The 27,123-nt window shown below is 42.3% G+C and overlaps 1 protein-coding gene across 1 annotated transcript in view; it reads left to right on the top strand.

The window, feature by feature from the left end:
• The first annotated feature begins 10,420 nt into the window (after positions 1–10,420).
• RASL10B (RAS like family 10 member B) overlaps positions 10,421–27,123 on the top strand; it is a 71,800-nt gene continuing 55,097 nt past the window's right edge. Inside the window, exon 1 of the mRNA XM_072136384.1 lies at positions 10,421–10,546. The gene's annotated coding sequence lies outside the window, so the exon portion shown is untranslated. The remainder of the gene's footprint in view (positions 10,547–27,123) is intronic.

Raw genomic sequence — 27,123 nt, 5'->3', positions numbered from 1 at the left:
TATTTCAAGTCAGGAAATTTTCATGACATCTTTCTTTCAAAGAGGAAACGGTCCAAGCAATGACTACTACAAATGCTATCCAATGAGCTTCTTGCCAGATGTTTTTCAAGCATTTAAGAACTGACTGTGCAAGATGAAAATGGCATGTAAGCTTGAGAATTTAGATACTGATCAAAGAAATGCCAAAAAATAAATAATGCTACAAATGCTGCCTTGGAATAACATGGTTGTAATATACTGTATTATCCTTGTGACAGCGTCAGCTTGCCACGATGCCATAACAGCAATATTATTCCACCTCATAGCTGTGAAGTGCTTGGCTAAAATTATAGATCATATCCAAGTATGACACTTTTGACATCCTGAAATGTCAATTTTCCATATATATATATATATATATATATATATATATATATATATATATATTAATTATGTATTTGTACGCAGATCCTTCCCTAGAAGTATTTGATATTCTATATGCACTTCCCCTCCTCTCAGGTGTTACCTCCTACTGCTGCCTGACATGCACCTCCCCTTCACTCAGGTGTTACCTCCTACTGCTTCGTGACATGCACCTCCCCTCCTCTCAGGTGTTACCTCCTACTACTCCTGACATGCACCTCCCCTCCATTCAGGTGTTACCTCCTACTGCTTCGTGACATGCACCTCCCCTCCACTCAGGTGTTACCTCCTACTGCTTCCTGACATGCACCTCCCCTGCACTCAGGTGTTACCTCCTACTACTCCTGACATGCACCTCCCTTGCATTACCTCCTACTGCTTCCTGACATACAGCAGCTGCACTCAGGTGTTACCTCCTACTGATGCCTGACATGCACCTCCCCTCCACTCAGGTGTCACCTCCAACTACTCCTGACATACAACCCCCCTCCACTCAGGTGTTACTTCCTACTGCTGCCTGATATGCACCTCCCCTCCACTCAGGTGTTGCCTCCTACTGCTGCCTGACATGCGCCTCCGCTCCACTCAGGTGTTACCTCCTACTGCTTCGTGATATGCACCTCCCCTGCACTCAGGTGTTACCTCCTACTGCTGCCTGACATGCACCTCCCCTCCACTCAAGGGTTACCTCCTACTGCTTCCTGACATGCAACTTCCTTCACTCTGGTATTACTTCCTATTGCTGCCTGACAGGCACCTCCCCTCCACTCAGGTGTTACCTCCCACTACTCCTGACATACAGTAGCTGCACCTATCCTGCACTCAGGTGTTTCCCCCTACTGCTGCCTGACATGCACCTCCCCTCCACTCAGGTGTTGCCTCCTACTGCTTTGTGAAATGAACCTTCCCTGCACTCAGGCATTACCTCCTACTACTCCTGACATGCACCTCCCTTGCACTCAGGTGTTACCTCCTACTACTCCTGACATGTACCTCCCTTGCACTCAGGTGTAACCTCCTACTACTCCTGACATACAGTAGCTGCACCTCTCCTGCACTCAGGTTACTCCTGACATGCACCTCCCCTGCACTCAGGTGTTACCTCCTACTGCTTCCTGACAAGCACCTCCCCTCCACTCAGGTTTTTTCCTCCTACTTCTTCCTGACATGCACCTCCCCTCCACTCAGGCGTTACCTCCTACTGCTTCATGACATGCACCTCCCTTGCACTCAGGTGTTACCTTCTACTGCTCCTGATGTACAGCAGCTGCACCTCTCCTGCACTGAGGTGTTAAATCCTAATGCTTCCTGACATGCAACTCCCCTCCACTCAGGTGTTATCTCCTACTGGTTCCTGACATGCACTGTCAGGGAAATATCCCCATATCTCGATGTAATGTGTAGTTCCAAATTATTGTATAGTACGAGCTGCTCGGTGAATCACTCAGACCTTCACATGTTTGAGAGAATTCCAATTTATTTAGGTTGCAGACAGTTTTTTATAGGTTCTTGAGACAAAGGAACCTACTGACCAGAACCCACATTCCAATAGCCTCTGAAAGATGATCTGTATACTTGGGGGGGATGGAACTAGAAGAACAGATTCAAAATGGGATTCTATTCCCTCACAATTCCTCCCTTTTGTGAATAATTTCAGGTACTGCTCAGGTGGTACATTGACATATGCTAATCACACATCCAGGCCATCACCCAGGTGTTACCTCCCACTACTCCTGACATGCACCTCCCCTGCACTTAGGTGTTACCTCCTACTACTCCTGACATGCACCTCCCCTCCACTCAGATGTTACCCCCTACTGCTTCGTGATATGCACCTCCCTTGCAATCAGGTGTTACCTCCTACTGCTTCCTGACATGCACCTCCCCTGCACTCAAGTGTTACCTCCTACTACTGCAGACATGCACCTCCCCTCCACTCAGGCGTTACCTTCTACTGCTCCTGACATGCACCTACCCATCACCCAGGTGTTACCTCCCACTACTCCTGACATGCACCTCTCCTGCACTTAGGTGTTACCTCCTACTACTCCTGACATGCACCTCCCCTCCACTCAGGCGTTACCTCCTACTGCTTTGTGACATGCACCTCCCTTGCAATCAGGTGTTACCTCCTACTGCTTCCTGACGTGCATCTCCCCTGCACTCAGGTGTTACCTCCTACTACTCCAGACATGCACCTCTCCTGCACTCAGGTGTTACCTCCTACTGCTTCGTGACATGCACCTCCCTTCCACTCAGGTGTTACCTCCTACTACTCCTGACATGCACCTCTCCTGCACTCAGGTGTTACCTCCTACTACTCCTGACATGCACCTCCCCTCTACTCAGGTGTTACCTCCTACTACTCCTGACATGCACCCCCCCTCCACTCAGGTGTTACCTCCCACTACTCCTAACATGCACCTCTCCTGCACTCAGGTGTTACCTCCTACTGCTTCCTGACATGCGCCCCCCCTCCACTCAGGTGTTACCTCCCACTACTCCTGATGTACAGCAGCTGCACCTCTCCTGCACTGAGGTGTTAAATCCTAATGCTTCCTGACATGCAACTCCCCTCCACTCAGGTGTTATCTCCTACTGGTTCCTGACATGCACCTACCCATCACACAGGTGTTACCTCCCACTACTCCTGACATGCACCTCCCCTGCACTTAGGTGTTACCTCCTACTACTCCTGACATGCACCTCCCCTCCACTCAGGTGTTACCTCCTACTGCTTCATGACATGCACCTCCCCTGCACTTAGGTGTTAACACCTGAGTGCAGGAGAGGTGCATGTTAGGAGTAGTAGGAGGTAACACCTAAGTGCAGGGGAGGTGCATGTCATGAAGCAGTAGGAGGTAACACCTGAGTGGAGGGGAGGTGCATGTCAGGAGTAGTAGAGGTAACACCTAAGTGCAGGGGAGGTGCATGTCAGGAGTAGTGGGAGGTACCTCCTACTGCTTCCTGACATGCGCCCCCCCTCCACTCAGGTGTTACCTCCCACTACTCCTGATGTACAGCAGCTGCACCTCTCCTGCACTGAGGTGTTAAATCCTAATGCTTCTTGACACGCAACTCCCCTCCACTCAGGTGTTATCTCCTACTGGTTCCCGACATGCACTGTCAGGGAAATATCCCCATATCTCGATGTAATGTGTAGTTCCCAATCATTGTATAGTACGAGCTGCTTGGTGAATCACTCAGACCTTCACATGTTTGAGAGAATTCCAATTTATTTAGGTTGCAGACAGTTTTTATAGGTTCTTGAGACAAAGGAACCTACTGACCAGAACCCACATTCCAATAGCCTCTGAAAGATGATCTGTATACTTGGGGGGGATGGAACTAGAAGAACAGATTCAAAATGGGATTCTATTCCCTCACAATTCCTCCCTTTTGTGAATAATTTCAGGTACTGCTCAGGTGGTACATTGACATATGCTAATCACACATCCAGGACTTATCTGATCACTTCACCTGCTTCCCTCCTGAGCATCCTGAACATTACATCACAACACAATTCATGGAAATCCATTGTAAAGGGTAGAATCTCTACATCCTATTGGTGTTTATCCTTATACATGTCAGCCTACCAACTCCTGAGTACTACTAGACATAGTACAGCGCACACACTGTAGTAGGAGTGGTAGGAGTGGTAATGTCCATAGCAGCATCGAGCTACACAGATTCATGTTCAACAGTCTCTGGGTCCAGCTCTCTTCTTCAGCTGTCACAGTCTCGTTGTAGTTTCTACACGCTGATATGTCAGAGGTACTTGGGATGACTTTCAAAAGACTCTCAGGTGTCACATCAGGACCATCTCATCACCTGGGTGCAGGTCCTCTGCTCTAGCTACTTTAGGTTCTGGAACTGAAACAGATTCTTGGTTATGCACCTAAGAAAAAAATGTATCTGCAGGTTTTGGACACCCCACCAATTCTCTATGACACCTCTGGACAACCTTAGGGAAGTATATGTTCATCCATGGGGCAATTCTAAAAACAACCTCAGTAGGTGAAAAGACTTTTTAATCCCTAGAGCTCTCGTCAACTATATTACTACCCCAATAGGGATTTTTACTTTAGTATCTAGAATAAGTGGAATAACATATTCCTCGATCCCTGGCTGTGGTCTTTACAGTTGCTTTAGTTACCGGATAGGGTTCAGATTACTCAGAAAAGAGGTCCACACACACAAGTACATGTTCGTAGCTACTTACCTTTGGTAGCTGTACTTAGCCAATCTGCAACCTCTGGAAGGGGTAAAGCGGTTTCGGAGTGTATATATGAGGGATTTCACTACTCTCCCTACATTGTACTAAGCATATATAAACTTGTGTAAATGGACAGTAGCAAAAGTGAATCTAAGTGATACTCCATACTTATCCACCACGTAGCATAAAGAGTCTTAGACTGGTGTCTCACCCTGTGGGTGCACTGAACCATCATAGGGTAAAGGGCCCTTGGCAGACATTGCTTGTCACCTTTTTGCCATAGTCCACCCTCCATCCATTGGGTCCCAGTGTTACTCCAGTCTTGCTTCCTCACCTGTAAAGCCTGTTTCTATATAGACAGGAGTATAGATAACCCTACTGGGCCAGCGAGGGTCACAGACTGTACTGATCCAGGCTCCTTTCCCCTAGGCTTTCTAGTAACCAGTATGGTCACTTCATGTGTTATAGCTTTAGAGGTTTTACCTTCTACTGTGGACCTTTATGTAACACTAAGGCCTCTATCAGCTATTTCAAAGTCTCATAGTTGTTGATAAACTTACTATATGAGGTTAGGAATCATAAGGAATCCCAAAAGAGTCACATTCTTACACTCTGCCACTTTACAGCCCTCCATCAGTGCCTTCACCTCCGCCTCCTGTACAGACAGGTAGGTTAGGAGTGGTTCTGCTGCTGTTACCTCATGTTGTGTGACCGCTGCACATCTGATGTAGAATTAACCTCATTCCTGGTTTCTAAAGCAATCTAAAAAAAACTCAAAATGCAGATTAATGATATATTCAGTTTTGACATATTAAAAGGTAACTGGTTCATTAATCATTAAATTAATAGAAAATCTTAAATACAACCCGTCTACCTCATGTCTCCCCCCTTTGAATCTAGCGAAAGTAGTGGAGCTGGATTCAATGTAATACATCATAAAGAGGGCACATTATAACCAAGGTTTCTAGTTATGAAGAGGTGAAATAGTTTCAGGATAGTCCAAAACTACTACAGAACCTTTTTATACGTAGGCAGCAGTAGGATACAAAACCAAGAAGGGTCCAGGTTGTCATGTTACACACGATCAGCAGCTTCCGGCCTGTGTCCTCTCCTCTGAGGTGCTTGGCTTAAACTTAAATGAGAACAATAGAAAGTGAGCAATATATTCCAGAAAAACACAGTATTGGGACCAATGCCGATGTACCAATGCTGTATAATAGGAGACATACAGCATACAAATACCTTAGACCTTATTATAAAACTATACAGTCATACTGAGGGCACATGCTGAGGGACAGTGTTACTGAGCAGAAGCATCACTAGAGCCAGTGACGTAGGAGGCTTCTAGGGGTGTTATAGCTTCTGCCTAAAAAGCTCCTAATAATTATCTCAGTCATAGCTGCTAAATAGGACTAATAGTATGGGATCATAGGGAGGTTTTACTCCTGGTCTTAGGGCCATGAGGGTTATCAGTAATGAACACACATTCTCTTTCTTCTCTTAACATTCCAACATGTGCTCCCCCTCCCCCCCCCCCTCCAGTGCTCACTGAGACAAGGGGGGAGGCAGCCCCCTCCTTCTCCCTGTGTTGTTTGTAGTACTACGTGTCCCAGCATACCAAGAGAACAAAGAAGGAATCCAACACACCATTGTAACATCTAAGTTCACTCCATCATCCTACACAAATTGCTAAAACTTTTGACCACACCCTTCAAACTTTTAGGTGTATTATAAAGTTTTACACTACATTTCTGATGTTATTAAACATAAATCACAAGGTGTCTCAGGTCCAAGCCTACAATGAACAATGTCCACAATTGTGTGCTGGACTTTCCTCACATCTGGTAACTGATGAAATACCACTAGCACTACACATGATATAGACAAAACACATATTTATATCTTTGCCATAATTTGCAGGACTGTATAATGGAATAAACTCATAGAACATCTACAGTATCTGGCAAGGGTCAGCTCAGGGAAACCAATTGGGACTGCACAACCATCCAGGAGCTCTCCCCACAGAAGACCAAAATCCGTAACAAATATGTTACTACCCGGGTTTTTGGACTTTGAAGTTCTGAGAGGTGACTCTTAGATACGCAGGCACAGTCTCCTACATTTATTGCCTGGGTACTATATCTTAGTTGTCCTTTTTAGTTACAGCAATACAGCTGAGCGGAGTGTAGGTGCAAATCCAAAGATCTTTAGGCAATGCATCATTCCCCATACCACTGCTCTATTAAAGTATATCAAAGTGAGAAACATCTGTCACCTACAGGAGAAACATCTGAACACTATTTCTTTGTTCTGTGCAGAGCCCGCACATTTTCTAATCCAGTCTTGACCAGATATATTCCAGTGTGGGGGTTGGGTCTAGGTGCCACATTGCATTCACATGTCTCCGCCAGTCTGTTTCTTTGTTTCCATACATCAATTCATCCACCATTTTAGGGTGGAGGCAGAACTTTTTCTGAATGTTATCTTTTGTCTGTCCAACGTTTTTGTCCGTCATCGTCATAACACTCACACAACACACAATTTCCTATGGCTGTTTCTTTATAACCTCCTCTGGTCACTTCCTCTGTAACTTTCTTCTATCCACTTGCAATTTCCATCATATCATTATTATGCAACCAGCCTTTGTTCTTTTAAGAACCTTTCCATTTACATACAAACAACCATCTTTTGATATACTTGTCCTTTTCCAACATTCTCTGACATCCTTTTACAGCCTCTTTTCTCATTCAAGATCCGTACGTCTGGTTTCCTTCTGAATTGCCTCTCATCCTACCTAGCAAATTTTTCCCATAATTTTCTATATATCTCTAGTGCCGGCACACACTCCCAGTCAGTCACTCTTCCATAGGGCAGTTTTAACCACTTCTAATTCTAACATTTTTTTTTTCTTTTAAACCGTTTGCCCGTCAAGAAATGACTGCAGTCCCCTTCCTTGAAGCAGCTCTGGAACCTACCACACAAAATAAATGTATAAAGTCCGACTGTCCAAACTCAGTCTACTTTGTCTCAAGCGAATTACGATCCAAAAGCTGCTTGTCTAGGAGACTCTTTAGGTAGGGGCGATTCCTGGATGTAACGTTCTTAAAACCAGTACAGTACAGTATCACAATAGCGCTATCAAACACACATGTTCAAACTCACACAATACCCATATACACTACCACACATCACATGGAGTTTCCAAATAAGCTAACAAGATTCTTTGGACTGGGCAATATAGGCATGCAACTCGCCGGACGTGGAACAATCCAAACAAGGAGAGACAGAACAATTTGTAAGAAAAAAGCTTCTTACCTTTGCAGCTGTGCAGCTGCATGGTCTGTCTGTCCTGAAAGGATGATCCCTAAATTCTCCGGTATGCGTCATGCAAACCCATGTCGCTGTTCGAGCGCCAAGTTTTGTCAGGGAAATATCCAAAATATCTCGATGTAATGTGTGGTTCCAAATAATTGTATAGTACGAGCTGCTCGGTGAATCACTCAGACCTTCACATGTTTGAGAGAATTCCAATTTATTTAGGTTGCAGACAGTTTTTATAGGTTCTTGAGACAAAGGAACCTACTGACCATACCCACATTCCAATAGCCTCTGAAAGATGATCTGTATACTTGGGGGGGATGGAACTAGAAGAACAGATTCAAAATGGGATTCTATTCCCTCACATGCACCTACCCATCACTCAGGTGTTACCTTCCACTACTCCTGACATGCACCTCCCCTGCACTTAGGTGTTACCTCCTACTACTCCTGACATGCACCTCCCCTCCACTCAGGTGTTACCTCCTACTGCTTCGTGACATGCACCTCCCCTGCACTTAGGTGTTACCTCCTGCTACTCCTGACATGCACCTCCCTTGCACTCAGGTGTTACCTTCTACTGCTCCTGACATGCACCTACCCATCACTCAGGTGTTACCTCCTACTACTCCTGACATGCACCTCCCCTCCACTCAGGTGTTACCTCCTACTGCTTCATGACATGCACCTCCCCTGCACTTAGGTGTTACCTCCTACTACTCCTGACATGCACCTCCCCTCCACTCAGGTGTTACCTCCTACTGCTTCTTGACATGCACATCCCCTCCACTCAGGTGTTACCTCCTACTGCTTCTTGACATGCACCTCCCCTCCACTCAGGTGTTACCTCCTACTGCTTCTTGACATGCACATCCCCTCCACTCAGGTGTTACCTCCTACTGCATCCTGACATACAGCAGCTGCACTCAGGTGTTACCTCCTACTGCTTCCTGACATACAGCAGCTGCACTCAGGTGTTCCCTCCTACTGCTTCCTGAAATGCACCTCTCCTGCACTCAGGTGTTACCTCCTACTACTCCTGACATGCACCTCCCTTGCACTCAGGTGTTACCTCTTACTACTCCTTGACTACTCCACATGAATGGTTGCAAGATGCTTTACAGTTGGCATTAGACAAGACTGGTGGTATCACTCACCTGGTCTTCTCTGAACAAGCTGTTTTCCAGATGTTCCAAACAATCGGAAGGGGGATTCATCAGAGAAAATGACTTTACCCCAGTCCTCAGTAGTACACTACCTGTACCTTTAGCAGAATATCAGTCTGTCCCTGATGTTTTTTCTGGAGAGAAGTGGCTTCTTTGCTGCCCTCCTTGACACCAGGCCTTGCTCCAAGAGTCTCCGCAGTGTCACAGTGCGTGCGGATGCACTCATACCTGCCTGCTGCCATTCCTGAGCAAGTTCTGCACTGCTGGTAGCCCGATCCCGAAGCTGAAACATTTTTAAGAGACGGTCCTGGCGCGTGCTGGTCCTTCTAGGGCACCCTGGAGCCTTTTTGGCAACAATTGAACCTCTTTCCTTGAATTCCTTGATGATACGATAGATTGTTGACTGAGGTGCAATCTTTCTAGCGGCGATACTCTTCCCTGTTAGGCCAGTTTTGTGCAGTGCAATGATGACTGCACGTGTTTCTTTAGAGATAACCATGGTTAACAGAAGAGAAACAATGAGGCCAAGCACCAGCCTCCTTCTAAAGTGTCCAGTGGTGTGATTCTTACTTAATCATGACAGATTGATCTCCAGCCCTGTCCTCATCAACATCCACACCTGTGTTACTGGAGCAATCACTGCAACGATGTTAGCTGCTCCTTTTAAGGCAGGCCTGCAATGAAGTTGAAATGTGTTTTGGGGAAAAAAAACTTTGTAATTAATTGCTGTTAAGATGATCACTCTTTATAACATTCTGGAGTATATGCAAATTGCCATTATAAAACCTGATGTAGTAGAAAAAATTAGCATTTGTATCATTCTCCAAACTTTTGGCCATGACTGTACTCCTGACATATAGCAGTCGCACTTCCCCTTCCCTCAGCTGTTACCTCCTACTGTGTGGCCAGCGTCTTGTTTCCATGACACTTTCCTTCCTCCTTCTGCAGAGTAGTGTGAGCAGCAGCCGTGTATTTCCTCTGCCTCCTCCTATTAGTGATGTGCATCAGCTGTATCTAGGATGGTTATACCTAGAGCAGCATGTACTATACATTACCTGTTCTCCTCCCAATTGTGGGCTATGGTATTATTATCTTATGATGGTGCTCCTCTGTTACCCCTTCATTCACTGTGGACCTAGAAGTAACTTGATACAATGTTATATTAGCTAGATACCAATAGATGCACGATGATATATTTTGATCCCTCCCGCTCATTGTATGTTTCAGTGTTGTACAAAGCCTAGAATAAAGACAAAGATTACGATGAAGAAGTTTCTCTATTCCCCGCGCTTCTCCTGAGGCGTGGCTCCGCCCACAGAGGGGGCTGGTCACATGCTCCGTTGGCCGCCTCTTACTCGGGGGTGGGCGGGGACTCGGCTTAGATGGCTGAGGAGACACCGAGGCAGCAGGTGCGGCTGCAGTTGGGCTGATGTGACGGCTCCAGGTAAGAGCGAGTTTAACCCCTTCATTCCCTGGCAGCACAACCTAAATGGGAATACTGCGTGTGCCTCTACCCCGGCAGTAGTGGTGAGGTATGTGGAGTGGCGCTGCAGTGGTGTAACCCTTGTGCTGCTGGAGGGACCTCCGCACACATTGCTGGGCTGGAGCAGGACATGTAACCTGTCACATAGTCATCATCGCAGCGATCACCTGAGAGATGACATCTGGTGCTTAGAGTACTGTAGACCCGCATGCATCCTCTGGATGAATTGTTTACATAGGCTCTGACAGCATCATATACTGTTGTCGGGGTCAGTGGTTAGCTACGAGCCTGAGCTCATCCATCACGGATCATGTCAGTGAGAGGGAGATTAGAAGAGTATTATATGTGTAATCCCCTGCAGGAGATGATCTGCCGATACACCCGTCTCCGCAGGACATGTGCAGCCTTACCTGTCAGAGGCATCTGGGGATGACTACCACATAGCAAAGTGTCACCTTATCGTATGTCATGTCCACTCTTAACAATGGGTCTGACTCGATCATAATCAAGCCATGTAAATGGCAAGTGGGTGTGTTTTGTATATAAAATACCTTCAGCAATGATGGAGTTAAATATATCTGAAAATGTAGCTTTTAAGACTAATCAGGGTTCTTGGCTCAGTCTTTTTATATATCAGATATTACTACACTCTATAATGGGGATCTAGGAGGTCAGTATTCTATACATTTTGTAAAGTAATGAATGAACTATCCTGTGATGTAGTATAGCTAGTAGTGCTGATACCTTGGGTTATGACTCCATTACCAGATTCATTCCTGTCTGTAGCTGTCATGCATCCATCATATGTGCCACTTAATGTGTTGCTATGCACATGGTAAAAATGTATTTTATCATAAGGACTGATCAATGTAGATAATTTACTGGTGATAAAACAGGCATTTTATATTTTCATTGCATCTTCCATGACCTCTGTAGGACAGAAAGAAGAGAGGTTAAAAGGTCCCTCCCTGCATCTTCCTGTTAGTGTTTTTCTTTCTCTCCCTGCACTGGCCATGTCAAGAGAGGTCTTCTCTTCTCCAGGTGCTGGAGTGGTTGGGATGGTCACAGGGCCTACCGGAAGCTAAGTCTGGCTGGGTGCAGTCCTTGGTCGGGGCTAGTTGTCTTCCCTGGGCTCGTTCTTGCATCTCTTCAACTTATTATGTTGCTCGAGTCCCTGTAGAAAGACTTCTGGTCGACTGCAGGGGGATAGGCTCGCCATTCAGTTTTTTAAATCTTGTTGACCTGAGGTCTTTGATTCTCATGGTGGCTGTGCAATGTGCTACCTTTCTTCCCGACAGTGATTATGGCGGATGAGGCAAACATAACCCCTCTCCACCATCTGGTGTCTGTATGTTGGTGCTGGAGGTAGTATACGGATATACAGTTCATGTATATTTCTCCTCTAAGGGTAGTATAAATGTATCGGACTCCTCCATGTTAAAATCACACATTGAAGCCATCACAGGCTCTGATGTGGTATCTGAATCGCCCTCCATTTCCTTCAAACACCCTAATGGACAAGAGATGCCTCATGAATCTACTCAAGATTCTTATACAAAATACTTGTTTCCTTTTGAGAAGCTGGATAAGCTGAAAGCAGCCTTTGAACCTATTGAACAAGTTATCCCATCATGTCTTTTTAAGACAAATTGTTTGGGGGTTTAAAGTTTAAGCATGTGTTTGCAGTTAATGCCACCTTGAAGGAATTGATTTCAGATAATTGACTCAACCCCAAAAAGATTTCCGTCTCCAAAAACTTTAGGAAGTGTTTACTGTTTGATGCTGAACAATTCAAAATATGGGACTCCTGTCCTAAGGTAGGACACCATAATTGTAAAGAAGATGGACCTCCCCTTTGAAGATCAGGCCCAGCTCTTTAACCCAATAGACAGAAAATTTAATTCTCTCCAAGGGAAAACATTCTAGAAAATACACCTCTTCCTAAAACATCCACTGCTTTTTTTTGTGGACGCTTCTGCAGAATCCATTAGGTTTTCAGCAAAAGGAGCCCTAACAAATACTTCAAGTTGTACAGCGGAGAGGAGACATCTGCTTGAAATTGTGAGTCTCCTTCTCAGGGGAATTTGTCTTTGGCACATAACTTTGATGCCATCCTGGATGGATGAATTCCTGAAATCGAAAAGCCTTTCCTTAAAAGTGATTAAGACTTTAAAGGCAAGAAGTCACTTTTGCTATTTACCATAAAATTTGGTAGACATTTGTTTCCTTCTGTAATGATAAACCTCTCAAATAATTTGCATGTCCCACTTTTCAGTTTATTTTTTATAAAAGTTTAAAATATCTAATAAATTTCGTTCCACCTCACAATTGTGTCCCACTTGTTGATTCTTCACCAAAAAATTACAGTTTTATATCTTTCTGTTTGAAGCCTGAAATGTGGCAAAAGGTAGAAAAGTTCAAGGGGGTTGAATACTTTCACAAGGCGCTGTGAAAGATGATCAAGGATGCAGATACCTGGACCTTCAAGGTACTTTTTGTTAGGCCCATGTCCATACCAGAATGCAGGAACTCCAAAACCTGTAAAATATTAGGTTAAAAGGGGTTTTCCCATCTGGGCATTCACATTTAAATTAATTAATTTGCCAAACATTTCTTCCATTGGATGTTATTAAAAAAATGTTTGTGTGAAGATAATTTCTCATAAAAGTAGCCATGTTTTCCCTTAGAAACAAGATGGCTTTCTCGGATACGGCCACCTCACATTTTGGCAGCAGTGGCCAGACATGCGCTTTTAAGTCCTGTCCGACGGCTTGGCTTCAGCAATCATTAGGACGGCTCTGGGACCACAGTAACTCCCAGACATTTCATATACAAAAAACTCTTTGTGCGATCACCCCAGCAGAGGTGGCCGTATCAAATGACACAGTATTGTTTCTAAGGGGACCATATGACTACATTTACGAGAAAATATCTTCACATAGATGAATGTTTGTGTGTAATATATATTGCAGCTTACTGAAACTAAATTTGAGTGCCCAGACAAGAATACCCCTTTAAGTTAATACTTTGTAGCACCACCTCTTGCTGCGATTACAGCTTCAAGTTGCTTTGGGTATGTCTCTATCAGTTTGCACATCGAGAGACTGAGATTCTTGCCCATTCTTCCTTGGAAAACAACAAGCTCAGTGAGGTTGGATGGAGAGCGTTTGTGAACAGCAGTTTTCAGCTTATTTCACAGATTCTCAATTGGATTCAGGTCTGGATCACAATTTGTTACACAGTGTATTCTTTATATACTCTGTATTGAACAGTTTACATTGGAAATATGCTCTAATTGTCATGGTAAGAATAATGCTAATTTATTGAGGGGGGTGGGTGTTTGGTATGATCAACAGTGAGACGAGCATTGTCTCCATGTTGGTTTTGATACTTGGATGGGGTGTTAAAACTGTGATTCCCCTTTTTAATTGTTTTTAGTTGTATTGTATTGCTGTATATTTTAATAAAATGTACTTTCTATAGTAGTTTGCCCATACATTTTTTTTTTCTTGTTTCTTATTTGCTGTATTGATTTAAAACGAGCAGTATAGGCTGAGCTAAATATTACATGGTGCTGGCCTTTCTATAGCTTAAATTTCAGGTCTGCAAACCTGCTGAAGAAAAGCAGGCCCAAACCACCATGTTTGACAGAGGGAATGGTGTGTTCAGGGTGATGAACTGTGTTCCTTTTACGCCAAACATATCTTTCGGCATTGTGGCCAAAAAGTTAGACCAGAGCACATGTTTGGTGCGTCTCCCAGGTTGCTTGTGGCAAACTTTAAACAAGACTTTTTATGGATATCTTTGAGAAATGTCTTTCTTCTTGTCACACTTCCATAAAGGTCAGATTTGTGCAGTGTATGACTGTTGTCCTATGGAAAGACCTCAGCTGTAGATGTCTGCAGTTCATCCAGATCATGGGCCTCTTGGCTGCATCTCTGATCAGTCTTCTCCTTATTTGAGATTACATTTTTTAAAGGGAAGGCTCTGTCTTGGTAGATTTGCAGAGGTCTGATACTCCTTCTGTTTCAATATGATCGCTTGTACAGTTCTCCTTGGGATGTTTAAAGTTTGTGAAATCTTTTTGTATCCAAATCAGACTTTTAAACTTTTCCACAACAGTATCACAGACCTGCCTGTTGTGATAGGTCGAAAAATATTGCACTCCTCACTTTTCAGTTTGTTTTTTACAGAAGTTTAAAATATCCAATAAATTTCATTCCACTTCACAATTGTGTCCCACTTGTTGTTGATTCTTTACCAAAAAATTACAATTTATGTAATTGTAGCCTAAAATGTGATAAAATGTAGAACAACTTAAGGGGGGGAGATACTTTTGTAAGGCACTGTAGGTGGTCAAAGTATTTATTACTGCAGGCACGAGGATCAGACCCCTGATCCTAAAACATGTTCTGAATTGGGATCTTTCTCTGGTTCTAGACTGGGAGAACTGCAGCCAGTGATTTGAAGGAACCCTATATAAGGATTCTAGAAGATTATAGGGGTATTCCCATCTGGGCATTTACATTTAATTAAATTCATTTGCCTTATGTAAACATTTCTTCAATTGGATGTTAATAAAAAAAATGTTACTGTGGGAAGATAATTTTTCATAAATGTAGTCATGTTGTCCCCTAGAAACCAGATAGCTTCCTCTGATACGACCACGTCACACTCTGGCAGCAGTGGCCAGTCTTGAGCTATAAAGTCCTGCTGGACCACCTGGTTCAAGTGATCATTATCACAGGCTGTGCGACATGTAGTAACTCCCGGACATTTTATATACAATAACCTTTTGTTTCTTTGTGCACTCACTCCAGCAGAGGTGGCTGTATCCAAGGAAGCAATCTCATTTCTTAGGGACAACATGGCTACATTTATTAGGAATTATCTTCACACAGGAACATTTTTTTGAATAACATCTAATTGAAGAAATGTTTACATATGGTAGATTAATGAAACTGAATGTGAGTGCCCAGACGAGAATACCCCTTTAAGTAATGCAAACTTTTTATCCTAGTTTTATTCTCAAGGTGGCATCCAACTTTCACAGGCATCCTGAAATCACTCTTTCATCTAGACCTCGATCGAGGTGGTTCTAAAATATCTGCAGGTCACTGAATCGAAAAGAGCATAAACTTCTTATTCAATTTCTGGGAAAGAATAAGTGGTGGAAGGTGTCAAAAGCAACTATTGCCAGATGGCAAAAAAATGCCATATCCAAATGCTACACACTGAACAGAGACCAATCCACTCTAACCTTGAGGCTCATTCGACCCGTTCCATATCAACCTCCTGGCTGGACAAAGGAGGGGCAGCACTCGACCAGATTTGCAAAGCAGCTACCTAGTCATCCTCATCCAAAAAATTATTCAGGCTTTCTTCATCCCTTCCTAAAATCATGCCATTTCATTTGTTAAATCTCCAGGTGGACCGTCATGGGGGACGCAGTAGAAATTGAGGACTAGTACTTACCAGAGATTCTGTTTCCATTAGTCCCCAATGACAGCCTATACATTTCCTCCCTTTTGTATTTGGTGTGTGACTGTTGATATACTAAATGAAATGGTGTTTCACCTATTCCCGTTGTTGTTATTCAGGAGTCCCCAGCGGGAGGAAGTGCGGAGGGACCTTTAAACCTCTCTTCCTCCTTCAGCTTGGCCATCATGGGCTACTCATGGAAACTAAACTAATGGTAGCTACTAATTCTCAATTTCATGTCACAATAGGTTAAGTTATGTAGCTACAATACTCCTGTGTCAAGTATAAGCCTAGGGTGGGAAATGCATTGGTCAGAGCCTCCCCAGTATATAGCCAGCCAGCCCCCTGTAGTATATAGCCAGCCCCCAGTATGACCAGCACAAAGATGAAGAAAGATATGGGTATATAAATACATAAAATTGAGTACTCACCATTCCAACGCTCCGGGCAGCTCCTCTTCTTTCTTCATGTGCTCCAGGTCAGCAATAGGTCCATGCACACAGCCTGGCCGGTACACAAACTATAATGTCTGCAGCACGGACCTGTCGTTGACCTGAAGCCGGCACACATGAAGAGAGAAGAGGAGCTGCCCGGAGCACCGAAATAGTGAGTACTACGTTTATTTTTATATATTCCCGAGTATAATCCAAGTGGGGAATTTTCAGCACAAATATTGTGCTGAAGAACTCCTATACAGTATATACGATATTTCATATGCATAACACCATTAATTCCATTTATTTGTGTTCACTATAATGTATACACTGTATGTGTTCTGGTCTGAGCTGGGAGTCCTTTCCTTTTTTGTATCTGATGTCTTCATTGGATGAAAGTTCTGTGCACGGTGATTCACATGCTGACTGCCAGAGAGTTGCTGACTCACTACCAGGTTCTCCAGGTAAAGGAAATCTGAGTAATAGCTCAGGTAGTATCCATGGTAAAACAACGAAGGGTTATGCAGAGGGGAGCATAGGTGTCCTTTAGCATCTTGATATATTATATAGCAAGGAGGGGTATGTCATTGCAGACTGTAAAGATTAAAAGCTGCATACAGAACTGACTATTGCCTTGGCCGTACAAGTCTTTGTTTTAACGGAAGCTATATAAATGTGTATGGCGGTACTAGATACATATACATCTTTTGATCACTGTCCTATTTTACAGTCTTTTATCACCTGGGATTATTTTCTTCTGCAAAACCTAAATCATCTCCGACAAGTCCTGCTATAGAGCTCTCAATATTGAACCCAGATCAATGAATAATTCACCTCTCATTCTTGCATTTAAAAACAGAGCCTTGGCATAGTCTCTGGAGGCCCATTGTTCCACTGCTGCACCAGGTTATGGCGCTCCGAGACCATCTATAAAAGTGTTATTGTTATATATTGATCTAGCAAGGAAGTCTTACTTCATTGTTTCTCTGAAGGTCAGAGAAAGGTTGACCTGTGGCAGATAGTGTTTGGTAATATTCATGTAACCTTGAATATTCCGGGGCCCTTCATTCTTTATGTGGTGACATTACTCGGGTCAGGAAAAGTCTACAGTTGGTACCAAAAGTATGCAGACCTCTTTAACCCCTTAGTGACGTGGCCTGAAAAGGTTATAGAGACCAGGTATTTTTAGTAAATTTTCGTAACACGCCGTTTAAAGGAGTTTTCCCAAGGAAGATAATTCTCACATTTCAGTCCCATAGTGATAACACAATAAAGATCATTTTAACCCCTTACCTTAGCTCCTTAGCAAGTCACAAGGGGAAATGACCACCTGTGACTGGGCCGGCTCCACTCCTCTATGCATTGCATTTATTCAGCACGATGCTGTAATGAGTAGAGAAGAGCGGAGTGGTAAGGAACCGCATCTTTCTTCTCCCTAGGATCTCCGGGTGCCTCTGACGCCCAGAGTACAGTTGTAAAGTATAAAATCTTTTGCCTACTCAGCACTAAGGCAAAATAAGCAATTCTCTAATTTGCAGCCATTTGTCAGCTAAAAGGCTAGAAACTAGCAGTTACCTTATCTCTCTCACTGCCTCTCGTTGGTTGCCTTGTGAATCCATAGTTAGACGGAGGAGAGGAGGGTGGGTGTTGTTGGATGGGGTTACTAGCATATGCACACTCGTGATCCAGGACCTGCAGTGATGTCATAAGCATGTAATTAATCACATGCATCAGGTCATCCAATTACATACCGGGAATGGGATGTAGCAGAGCTTTTTGTGTTTTAAATTTTTACAAAATGAAAACCTCCTGTACAAATTTTTTTTGGAGGGGATTTTGCTATCATCTGCAGCTAATGGCTTTTTTATACTTTGGTGAATGGAGCTGTGGATTGTTTCAATTTTTTTTTTTGCGACTTTTGATGATGTTTTCAATGCTACCATATTTCGGACTGTACAGCCTTTTGATCACTTTTTATAGAATTTTTTATATTTTTTAAAAAATGCCAAAAAAGTGCCATTTTCAACTTCAGCCGTTACAGGGTTAAACACAATGAAAAAACGTTATTATTATATTTTGATGAGGCATTTTCAGACGTGGCGATACCTAATATGTTTATGATTTTTACTGTTTATTTATATCTATATCAGTTCTAGGGAAATGGGGGTGATTTTAAATTTTTTTTTTTTTTTTTTTTTTTTTTAATAATTACTTTTACTATTCTTCAGACCTACTAGGGTACATTAACCTTGGGTTGTTTGTTTGATCCTATCATATACTGCCATACTACGTATGGTAGTATATGGGGATTTTCCAACTCATTCATTACAATGTGCATATCGCATATTGTAATGAAATGGTTAAAACGAGATGGCCTCGGGTCTTCTGAAGATGATCACGACATGGAGCGACGAATGTCAGCAAGATGACGGCGCCCATGCGCCACCATCTTTTTGATGCCGCTGGCAGCCTTTGCCGCTGGCAGGTTTCCGATAACGCTAGCAGTGTAACACTGCTACATCTGTTGTAACCCTAGGAGCTGCTTACTTTTTATGGGTGACAGGTCCTCTTTAAGAAATTGTGTTGTTCTCTAGTTTTGATCTCCAGTGTGTGTACATATATGCGTTTCCTACAGATACTGTACAAAATATACTGTATAAATTTATGGATAACATCTTATTCCCATTAAGGTTATCAATACTTCTCAATAGAGCTGAACTAGAGTCCATTTTGCCTTTTACATTTTGTTACTGATATATATTTGTATGCACAAAGCAGCCATTTTACTTGCTGGGATAATGTGTTGGGTTACAAAAGCTGCTCTCAGCAAGAGCACGCACAGCTGTCCTCTATCTCAATAAGCCTTGTATGCTGGCACAACATTCGAGAAGCTTGCAAGGAAAACTTTTGTTATGTACAGTGCAGGTGCATTTATCCTATAAATGCACATTATTGGACTTTGTATTGCTTTTAGTTGTGAAAAATGAGCTATTTTGAGATTATTCAAAGGAGAAACGGTTATATTATTCCATATTATATCTGAATCTCAGACTCTGTAAAAATGTATGCTTATGACTAGATATCCTGTTGTCCTACAGCACAATTCAAATGAGAGACAAACATATGAATAATGTTGTATTATTCAAGCTACAAGCTGGTCTTTTATGTGCAAAAGTTGGGAGTCGCTAAAAAAAAATGTTCTTTATTTCCAGCAATTATAGCTGGGGATTCCTGGCAGTCCTTTTTTTTTCTGTTAAAAAATTTTTATTACAGTGTTTTTTTTAATCTTTTAAAATCTCGTGGACACAAGACAAAAAAACACATTCATTCCAAGGTACATAAAATAGACATAACTTCCCTTCCCTCACCCTAACTGTGCAGGTAGAGCGACATGGCAGGATATAAATGCATATGTACAGTTTGGTCCAGAATTTTAACATAAGAGTGACAGTTCTTGGGAAAAGACACATACATATATATCTATCAATTCTGCCTTTTCCTAGAACACAAGGGTCACCATTCACTGGCCGGAAGTCGACAGATGATAGCTAAGACCTCCACGCAGATCTAGAAGTACCCTACTCGGTTGGCCTGGCGTATCCATCCATCTACCCCACAATTTTTCAAACTTTTTTTGGGCATTTCTGTTTTAAATACACACCCCAGTCTAATCATGTTATTGACCTTTTCTACAAATTCCTTTTTGGATCCACCTGCCCGCTATAGCCTTATGGACCAGGTATAATAGTTTTAATATGCATTGCTTAGTCACCTTGTCCACCTACTCCATTTCATTAATGTCTAGTAGGCATATCGTAGGATCTGAAAAACGTTGCTGTGTATCTGCGCTGACTGAGGATATAGCGTGGAAACCTGGATGCAAAGAACCTTATGCTATCGTGGTCTAAATGTTCGTTCGTGTAATGTACTAACCTGTATCGGGCAGCACTTTCTTTTCACAAGACCGATGTCCAAACGTGTTCCTATTTGGTCAACCCCTGTGAGTGGACCACTAGAGACAGCGATGCAACTCCTGTTGTGGGTAATGGTTCGCGCTATTTAGCGCTCCTGCTTCTTGTAGTCCACGCGGTGACAGATTAGTTTACAGAGTCCCGGCCGGCAGCTCCACTGAATCTGTTTGAACAGAGGTACTGGTGATGTCACCTTCAGTACGGATAGTCAGATGGGACAAACTGGGATTCCACAGGCGCAATGTCGAGATCCTAGGATCTGGCCCACATCATGTGTAACAGATAAAAAATAGAAGATGTATAAATATGATTACCCTATACATTAGAGTATAAGCAAAGGCACCTAATTTTGCCACCAAAAACTGGGAAAACCTATTGACTCGAATTTAAGCTGATGCTGACATCACAGTTCTATGCCAGCTGTTAGTTGCCGTGCCAGCGCACTTGAAGAAAGAAGAGGCGCTTCCCAGGACTTCCGAATGGTGAGTACTCATTTTATTTTTTATATACACGAGTATAAGCCTAATGGGGAATATTCAGCCCAAAAATTGTGTGGAAAAACTCTGCTTATACTCGGGTATATATGGTAAGTGTCCCTTGATTTTGATGGTTGGTGTCCTTTAAGATTATCATGGACCTGTGCTGTAAAGGGATTTTTTTTTTTTTTTCCCCCCGTCCGTGAAAAAAATTCTCAACAACGGATGGACCCTGGACGTAATGCGGACAGAAAGCAGGAGAACAGATATACAACATGCTCACTAGTGTGAATCCAACCTTGTACAGGCGGTCCCCTACTTAAGGACACCCGACTTACAGACAACCCATAGTTACAGACGGACCCCTCTGCCCACTGTGACCTCTGGTGAAGCTCTCTGGATGCTTTACTTTAGTCCCAGACTGCAATGATCAGCTGTAAGGTGTCTGTAATGAAGCTTTATTGATAATTCTTGGTCCAATTACACCAAAAATTTTGAAACTCCAATTGTCACTGGGGCAAAAGAAAAAAAATTGTCTAGAACTTCCATTATAAAATATACAGTTTCGACTTACATACAAATTCAACTTAAGAACAAACCTCCAGACCCTATCTTGTATGTAACCCTGGGACTGCCTGTATAAAATCAGAATCAGTCTTGCTGCATGCAGTTTTTAGGCTTCCAGTCAAATGAATTGAAGGAAGGGAACCTGCTTGACTCTGCCAATAATTTGCAGCTATGCACCTGGGCCTGTCAATGAAAGTAACAGCCATTGTAAGTTCTCTTTTCTATGGCACTGTAGTCACACAGAACATAGGATGTGACAGCTGAAAAATGTGGGCATGTAGATTAGTGTTCTCTCAAAAGCCCATTAACAAAGTGACTCAAATTATAGGTCTTCTACCCAAATTGTGTTATGATATCATATTAAATGTATGTGATGGTTTTATAATTAGTTCATAGCTGTTGCCGGAATGGAAATAAATTACTGATGACCTATGCTGTACTGTAAGCCTGGCAGTCGGACACATTTCAGATCCTTTTAAGCCATTTACATTACACAGACTTCTGAACAACTTTATATTCAATCTGTAATGTTGAGAAAATGATGATAGCAAAAACATCAATTAAAGTGGATAATGGGCCAATGTACTTTTGAAGTGTATTACAAGATGATGAAACCTGTAACATGACTTTTCAGACATAACAGAAATGATAGCATGATTTAAAAGGAGTAAGGGGTACATGTGATTGTTATTAGATGAATACAATTTTTATCTGCATATTTTGTATGAATGTAAACCTTGGCCTGATATTTATCTATGGGTGTCATATTATGGATCCTTGCAATGGAAATTGGGTATGTAGTGTAGTAGGTTGTGATTTATTAATGTGTTATAAGAACTAGTCATAAGGACTCTGGGTCCCTAATCCTCATACAGGCGGTCCCTTACTTTAAGACCTCTCTGCCCAGGGCCAGCTCCAGGTTTCAGTAGGCCCCTGGGTGACAGTGGCTCACTGGGCCCCTTAGCAGTGAACTCATGTGGTGGCATTAAAAACGCAAAACCGAAAGATATCAATATTGATATGCAGCCCTCCAGGCTCCATTTATAAATATACACTCCCCAGCCAGGCTCCATTATTTAATATACCCCCAAGGTTAATAAATGCTAACTTACCTCAAAGTGCACGCATCTCACACTGCTACATCTTCAGAGTGAGAGCAGGAGGTACGCTGGCGTTGTTAAGTCCTCACGTCAGCCAGTGTCCTGCACTGTAGTAGACGCTCTGCAACAGAAATACATCGGCCACGCAGATGCTATTATGTTCTGTGGGGGTCTGCTTGTGGCACTGCCCCCCTGTTACCCGCGCCACACTGTGAGTGAGGGGCTTCTCTCAATTACATCGGCGACAATTATGGCAATGTAATTGAGTTTTCTTATGTTGCCAATGTGTGCTGTGGAACCTCTGGGGCCCCAGCACGTGCCCAGGTAAGCCGGGTGCTGGCGCCGGCCATGTCTCTGCCCACCATGTCTTCTGGTGAAGCCCTCTGGATGCTTTACTTTGGTCCAAGGCTGCAATGATCAGCTGTAAAGTGTCTGTAATGAAGTTTTATTGATAATCCTTGTTCCCATTACAGCAAAAAATGTTGAAAATGTTCAAAATCGTCACTGTAAAGAAAAAAATATTTTGTCTCGAGCTACAATTATAAAATATATCAGTTCTAACTTGCATACAAATTCAACTCAAGCTCACTGGACCCAGGAGTGATGTAGCTGGTGGAGGGGGGATGAGAGAAGGTGCTTGGCTGTGGAAGAGTTACAGAGGGTGTTGTAATTGCTGTGGATTTGGAGCCTTTGAATATCTCTAAATTAAAATTTTGGCACAGAAGGAAAAAAAAAAGATATTGGGTGGCATAGGTGGATATAACCTGATAGCCTTCTATAACCATAGTCTTATTCTGTGTATTGGGGATGTTTTACCTGTTGCTTACTTGCCATATCTTAACTTGCTTGGACATTATGCAGGTGATATTCACCTTTATTTCTGGCATGAATGTCTGAGTGCACTGTAGTTCAAATGTATCCAGGTATAGATGTCAACATAAGTTTCCAAACCTGCATGCCTACAGTAAAAACCAAAAGGCACCTCCTAAAAAACACTATATATAAATTAAAATAATATGGATGAGGTTGCTACTACTGATTTTTGAAGGCTCATGCATGACTACAACAGATCTGCTCTGTGTGACTATAACTTTTATATGCCTTATTCAGTATGCCAAAACTACATAAAATTGGACGTGTATATGCTCTTCTTTCACCTTCTTGTACCCGTTTTTTGTTTTTTTTTTTGGGGGGGGGGGATTTAAACATTATGCAAATTAGTCTGAGGGGCTCCAGGCTCCATAGGTGTTAACGGAACCTGGAGCTCTTTGGGTTCATTTGCATAATTTTTTAAGCCTTCTATTCTTAAAAGTAAGGGTGTATGAAGGTAAAAGCAGAGCAGATCCTGCCAGAGGGGGCACACACCAGTATGTCAGTGTGCTTGGTTTACAATCCTTCATCCTGCTGGAAGATATCCTTAAATCTGTAAGCACAAACTTTAAAGAGGACCTGTCGCACATAAATTCGGCACTAGGAGCTTGCTAAAACAAACGCAGCAGTGTTACGAAAATAGCGTTATGGGAGGTTTCCGATAACGCTATCTAAAACCGCTGTGGAGTACAATAGAAACGCCGGACCGCTCTCAAAGCTGTCCGGCGTATTCATGAAGGGGCGATCCGAGGCGCTGCCTCTTCCCCGGACCACCCCGCTCGCTCCATAGATCGGCGGTGACTGTCGCGTGTCACCGCCCCTAACACTGCTGCGTTTGTTTTAGCACTATGAGCACTCACTTTAATAAGCTTCTCCTAGTGCCAAATTTGTGGGTGACAGGTCCTCTTTAACCGGTTCATGACCGCCCGCCGTGTTATCCCAGTGATCGCTGCCGGCAAAGCTGCCTCCATCTTGCCTAGGATCGTCGCTCTCCGTGACAGCATCGGGTCTTCTGAAAACAGTCTCATTTTAACCCCTTCATTACAATGTGCTATCAGCTGTGGTATGGCAGTATATGATTGGATCGATCAGTTAAAGTACCCTAGGGAGTCTGAAAAAATAGTATAAAGAAAAATAAAAAAATTCTAATAAAACAACCTAAAAATTCAAAACGCCCCCTTTCCCTGGAACTGATATAAATAAACAGTAAAAATAATAAACACATTAGGTATCGACTCATCCGAAAATGCCCGATCTATCAAAATATACTAACGATTTTTCATTGCATTTAACTCTGTAACGGAAAATAGCGCCCAAAGTCGAAAATGGCACTTTTTTGCCATTTTGAAAAACGCAAAAAAAAGTGATTAAAAGGTTATACAGTCCTAAAAACGATATAATTGAAAATATTATCAAATGTCGCAAAAAATAACACCACCCATAGCTCCGTACAACAAATTATAAAAAAGTTATAAGCGCCTGAAGGAGGTTTTAATTTTTTGTAGATGTACGAAAACATTATAAAACCTATACAAATTTTGTTTCCACGTAATTGTACCAACCCAAGGAATAAAGTAAACATGTAATTTGGGGGACACTGTGAAAGCCGTAAAATCCAAGCCCACAAGAAAGCGGTGCAAATGCGTTTTTTTTTCACCATTTTCACCGCATTTGGAATTTTTTTCCTGCTTCTCAGTACATGGCATGGAATATTTAATACCATCACTATGAAGTACAATTTGTTACGCAGAAAACAAGCCCTCTACAGCTCTTTACATGTAAAAATAAAAAGATTTTTTAAGGTGGGGAGTGAAAAATGGAAATGAAAAAATAGGAGAGAGCCCGGTTAAGGTTTACTTTTCAAGCCTATACTGACCAAAATTAGACACATGGGCATATGGAAAAAAATGAACTTATTGATGGCAGCCGGGCTAGTTTTATGCAACATGGTGATACTGCCACAGGTACTCTTTGTTTTGCAAAATAGCCCATTAGTAATGTCAAAATAAAGGTTTAAGTCACTAGAAAAGGTAGTAAGGGATTTCATATGGACGAGTAAGTGGGCACGAATAAGTCTTAACAAGTTATATGCACCATTTGAAAAAGGAAGATTGGTTGTCCCCTATTTTAGTAAATATTTTGTGGCAGCACAGCCACAGATTATCACTGATTTGTGATATGGGTAAAATCATATATACTCTTAAGCACAATTATGATTTTTATGAAGGTTTGAATATATGGAGACTACTGGAGACGAGGGTCATGGTTAAAAAAGAATTTAAGGAGCACTATTCATTATTTACCTTTATGCAATGGATTTGGGAAAAAATAATAATAGATCTAGGCTGGCAAAGTTTTCTGCACGTAACACCACTTTGGAGAGAAGGGGATTGGACACTAGCCCGATTGAGGGGTTTAGGTTTTGGTGGGAAAAGGAGGTGAAATTTGTATATCAAATAGTAGAAAATAATAGGTTAAAAACATTAGAGGAACTGTCATCACAATTTGGGATTGGAAAGGGGGACTGGCTGCAGCGTGCCCAACTTGGTTGTGCCTTTGCGACATTAGCTAGGGAAGTGCAACATCCTTTTCTTAATGTAATAAGAGCGCAAAATAAGTTGAAGGGTATGTTGTCCAAACTATGTCAAGTACTAGATAGTAGAATGTTAATAAGAAATGCACCATATTGCTATGAAAAATGGGAAAAGAATATCCCGGGCATATCAGAAGAGGAGTGGGATGATTCCCTGGGTATGATTAAATGTACTGCTAAGAATTTATCATGTATGGTGTCTCCAAATCTTTCCGCTCCTTTTTTTTTTCTTAACAATAGAGAATTTTCCACCAGATACCTTCATCTGTGTATGGCACATCTCCACACTGTGGAACTAAAAGTATCACCGTCACTACAGCATAATGTCAACAATGTCCTACTCTGTGCTCCTAAATAATATTTACCACTCAGAATAAAACTGACCCCACTGTGCTCCCCAAAAATATCAAATATACCCCCTAACAAAAACCATACTGCCCCCGCTCCATAAATCAAATATTACAATGCCCTCCTCAATATATTACAATACACACCCCTGAGTAAATAATATGATACACCTAATAAATTAAATTGGACATAATTCCCTTTAATTACATAATATATCATTTCCAATTAATCATTTCATCTATACAGTCTTGCAGTGCTCCTACTTAGTATGTTTTAAATAATGCTCTCCTTAGTTATTCTTCTTCTGTTTAGTGCTCCTCTTATCAAATATTTTATATAAAAGTCCTAATAAATACTCATATCCTGTATATATGGACACAGCACAGTACAACTACTCCTATCCTGTATATATGGGCACATCACAGTATTACTGCTCCTATCCTGTATATATGAGCACAGCACAGTACTTCTACTCCTATCCTGTATATATGGACACAGCACAGTACTACTACTCCTATCCTGTATATGTGCAATACCTCCTGCCCCCCCTTATTACATATTGTGCCCACTTTCTATACTGTATATTTTCCCTAGTTACCCCTGTATATAGTCTTCTAGTGGCCCCTTGGAGTCCCTTATTATAAGTTTTCCCTTACCACTGTGACCCCCTATGATATATTAAGTCTAGAAGAGGAAAA

This window comes from Engystomops pustulosus, chromosome 2, assembly GCF_040894005.1.
Source record: "Engystomops pustulosus chromosome 2, aEngPut4.maternal, whole genome shotgun sequence".
NCBI lineage: Eukaryota > Metazoa > Chordata > Amphibia > Anura > Leptodactylidae > Engystomops > Engystomops pustulosus.
This window is presented reverse-complemented; position numbering and strand designations above follow the sequence as displayed.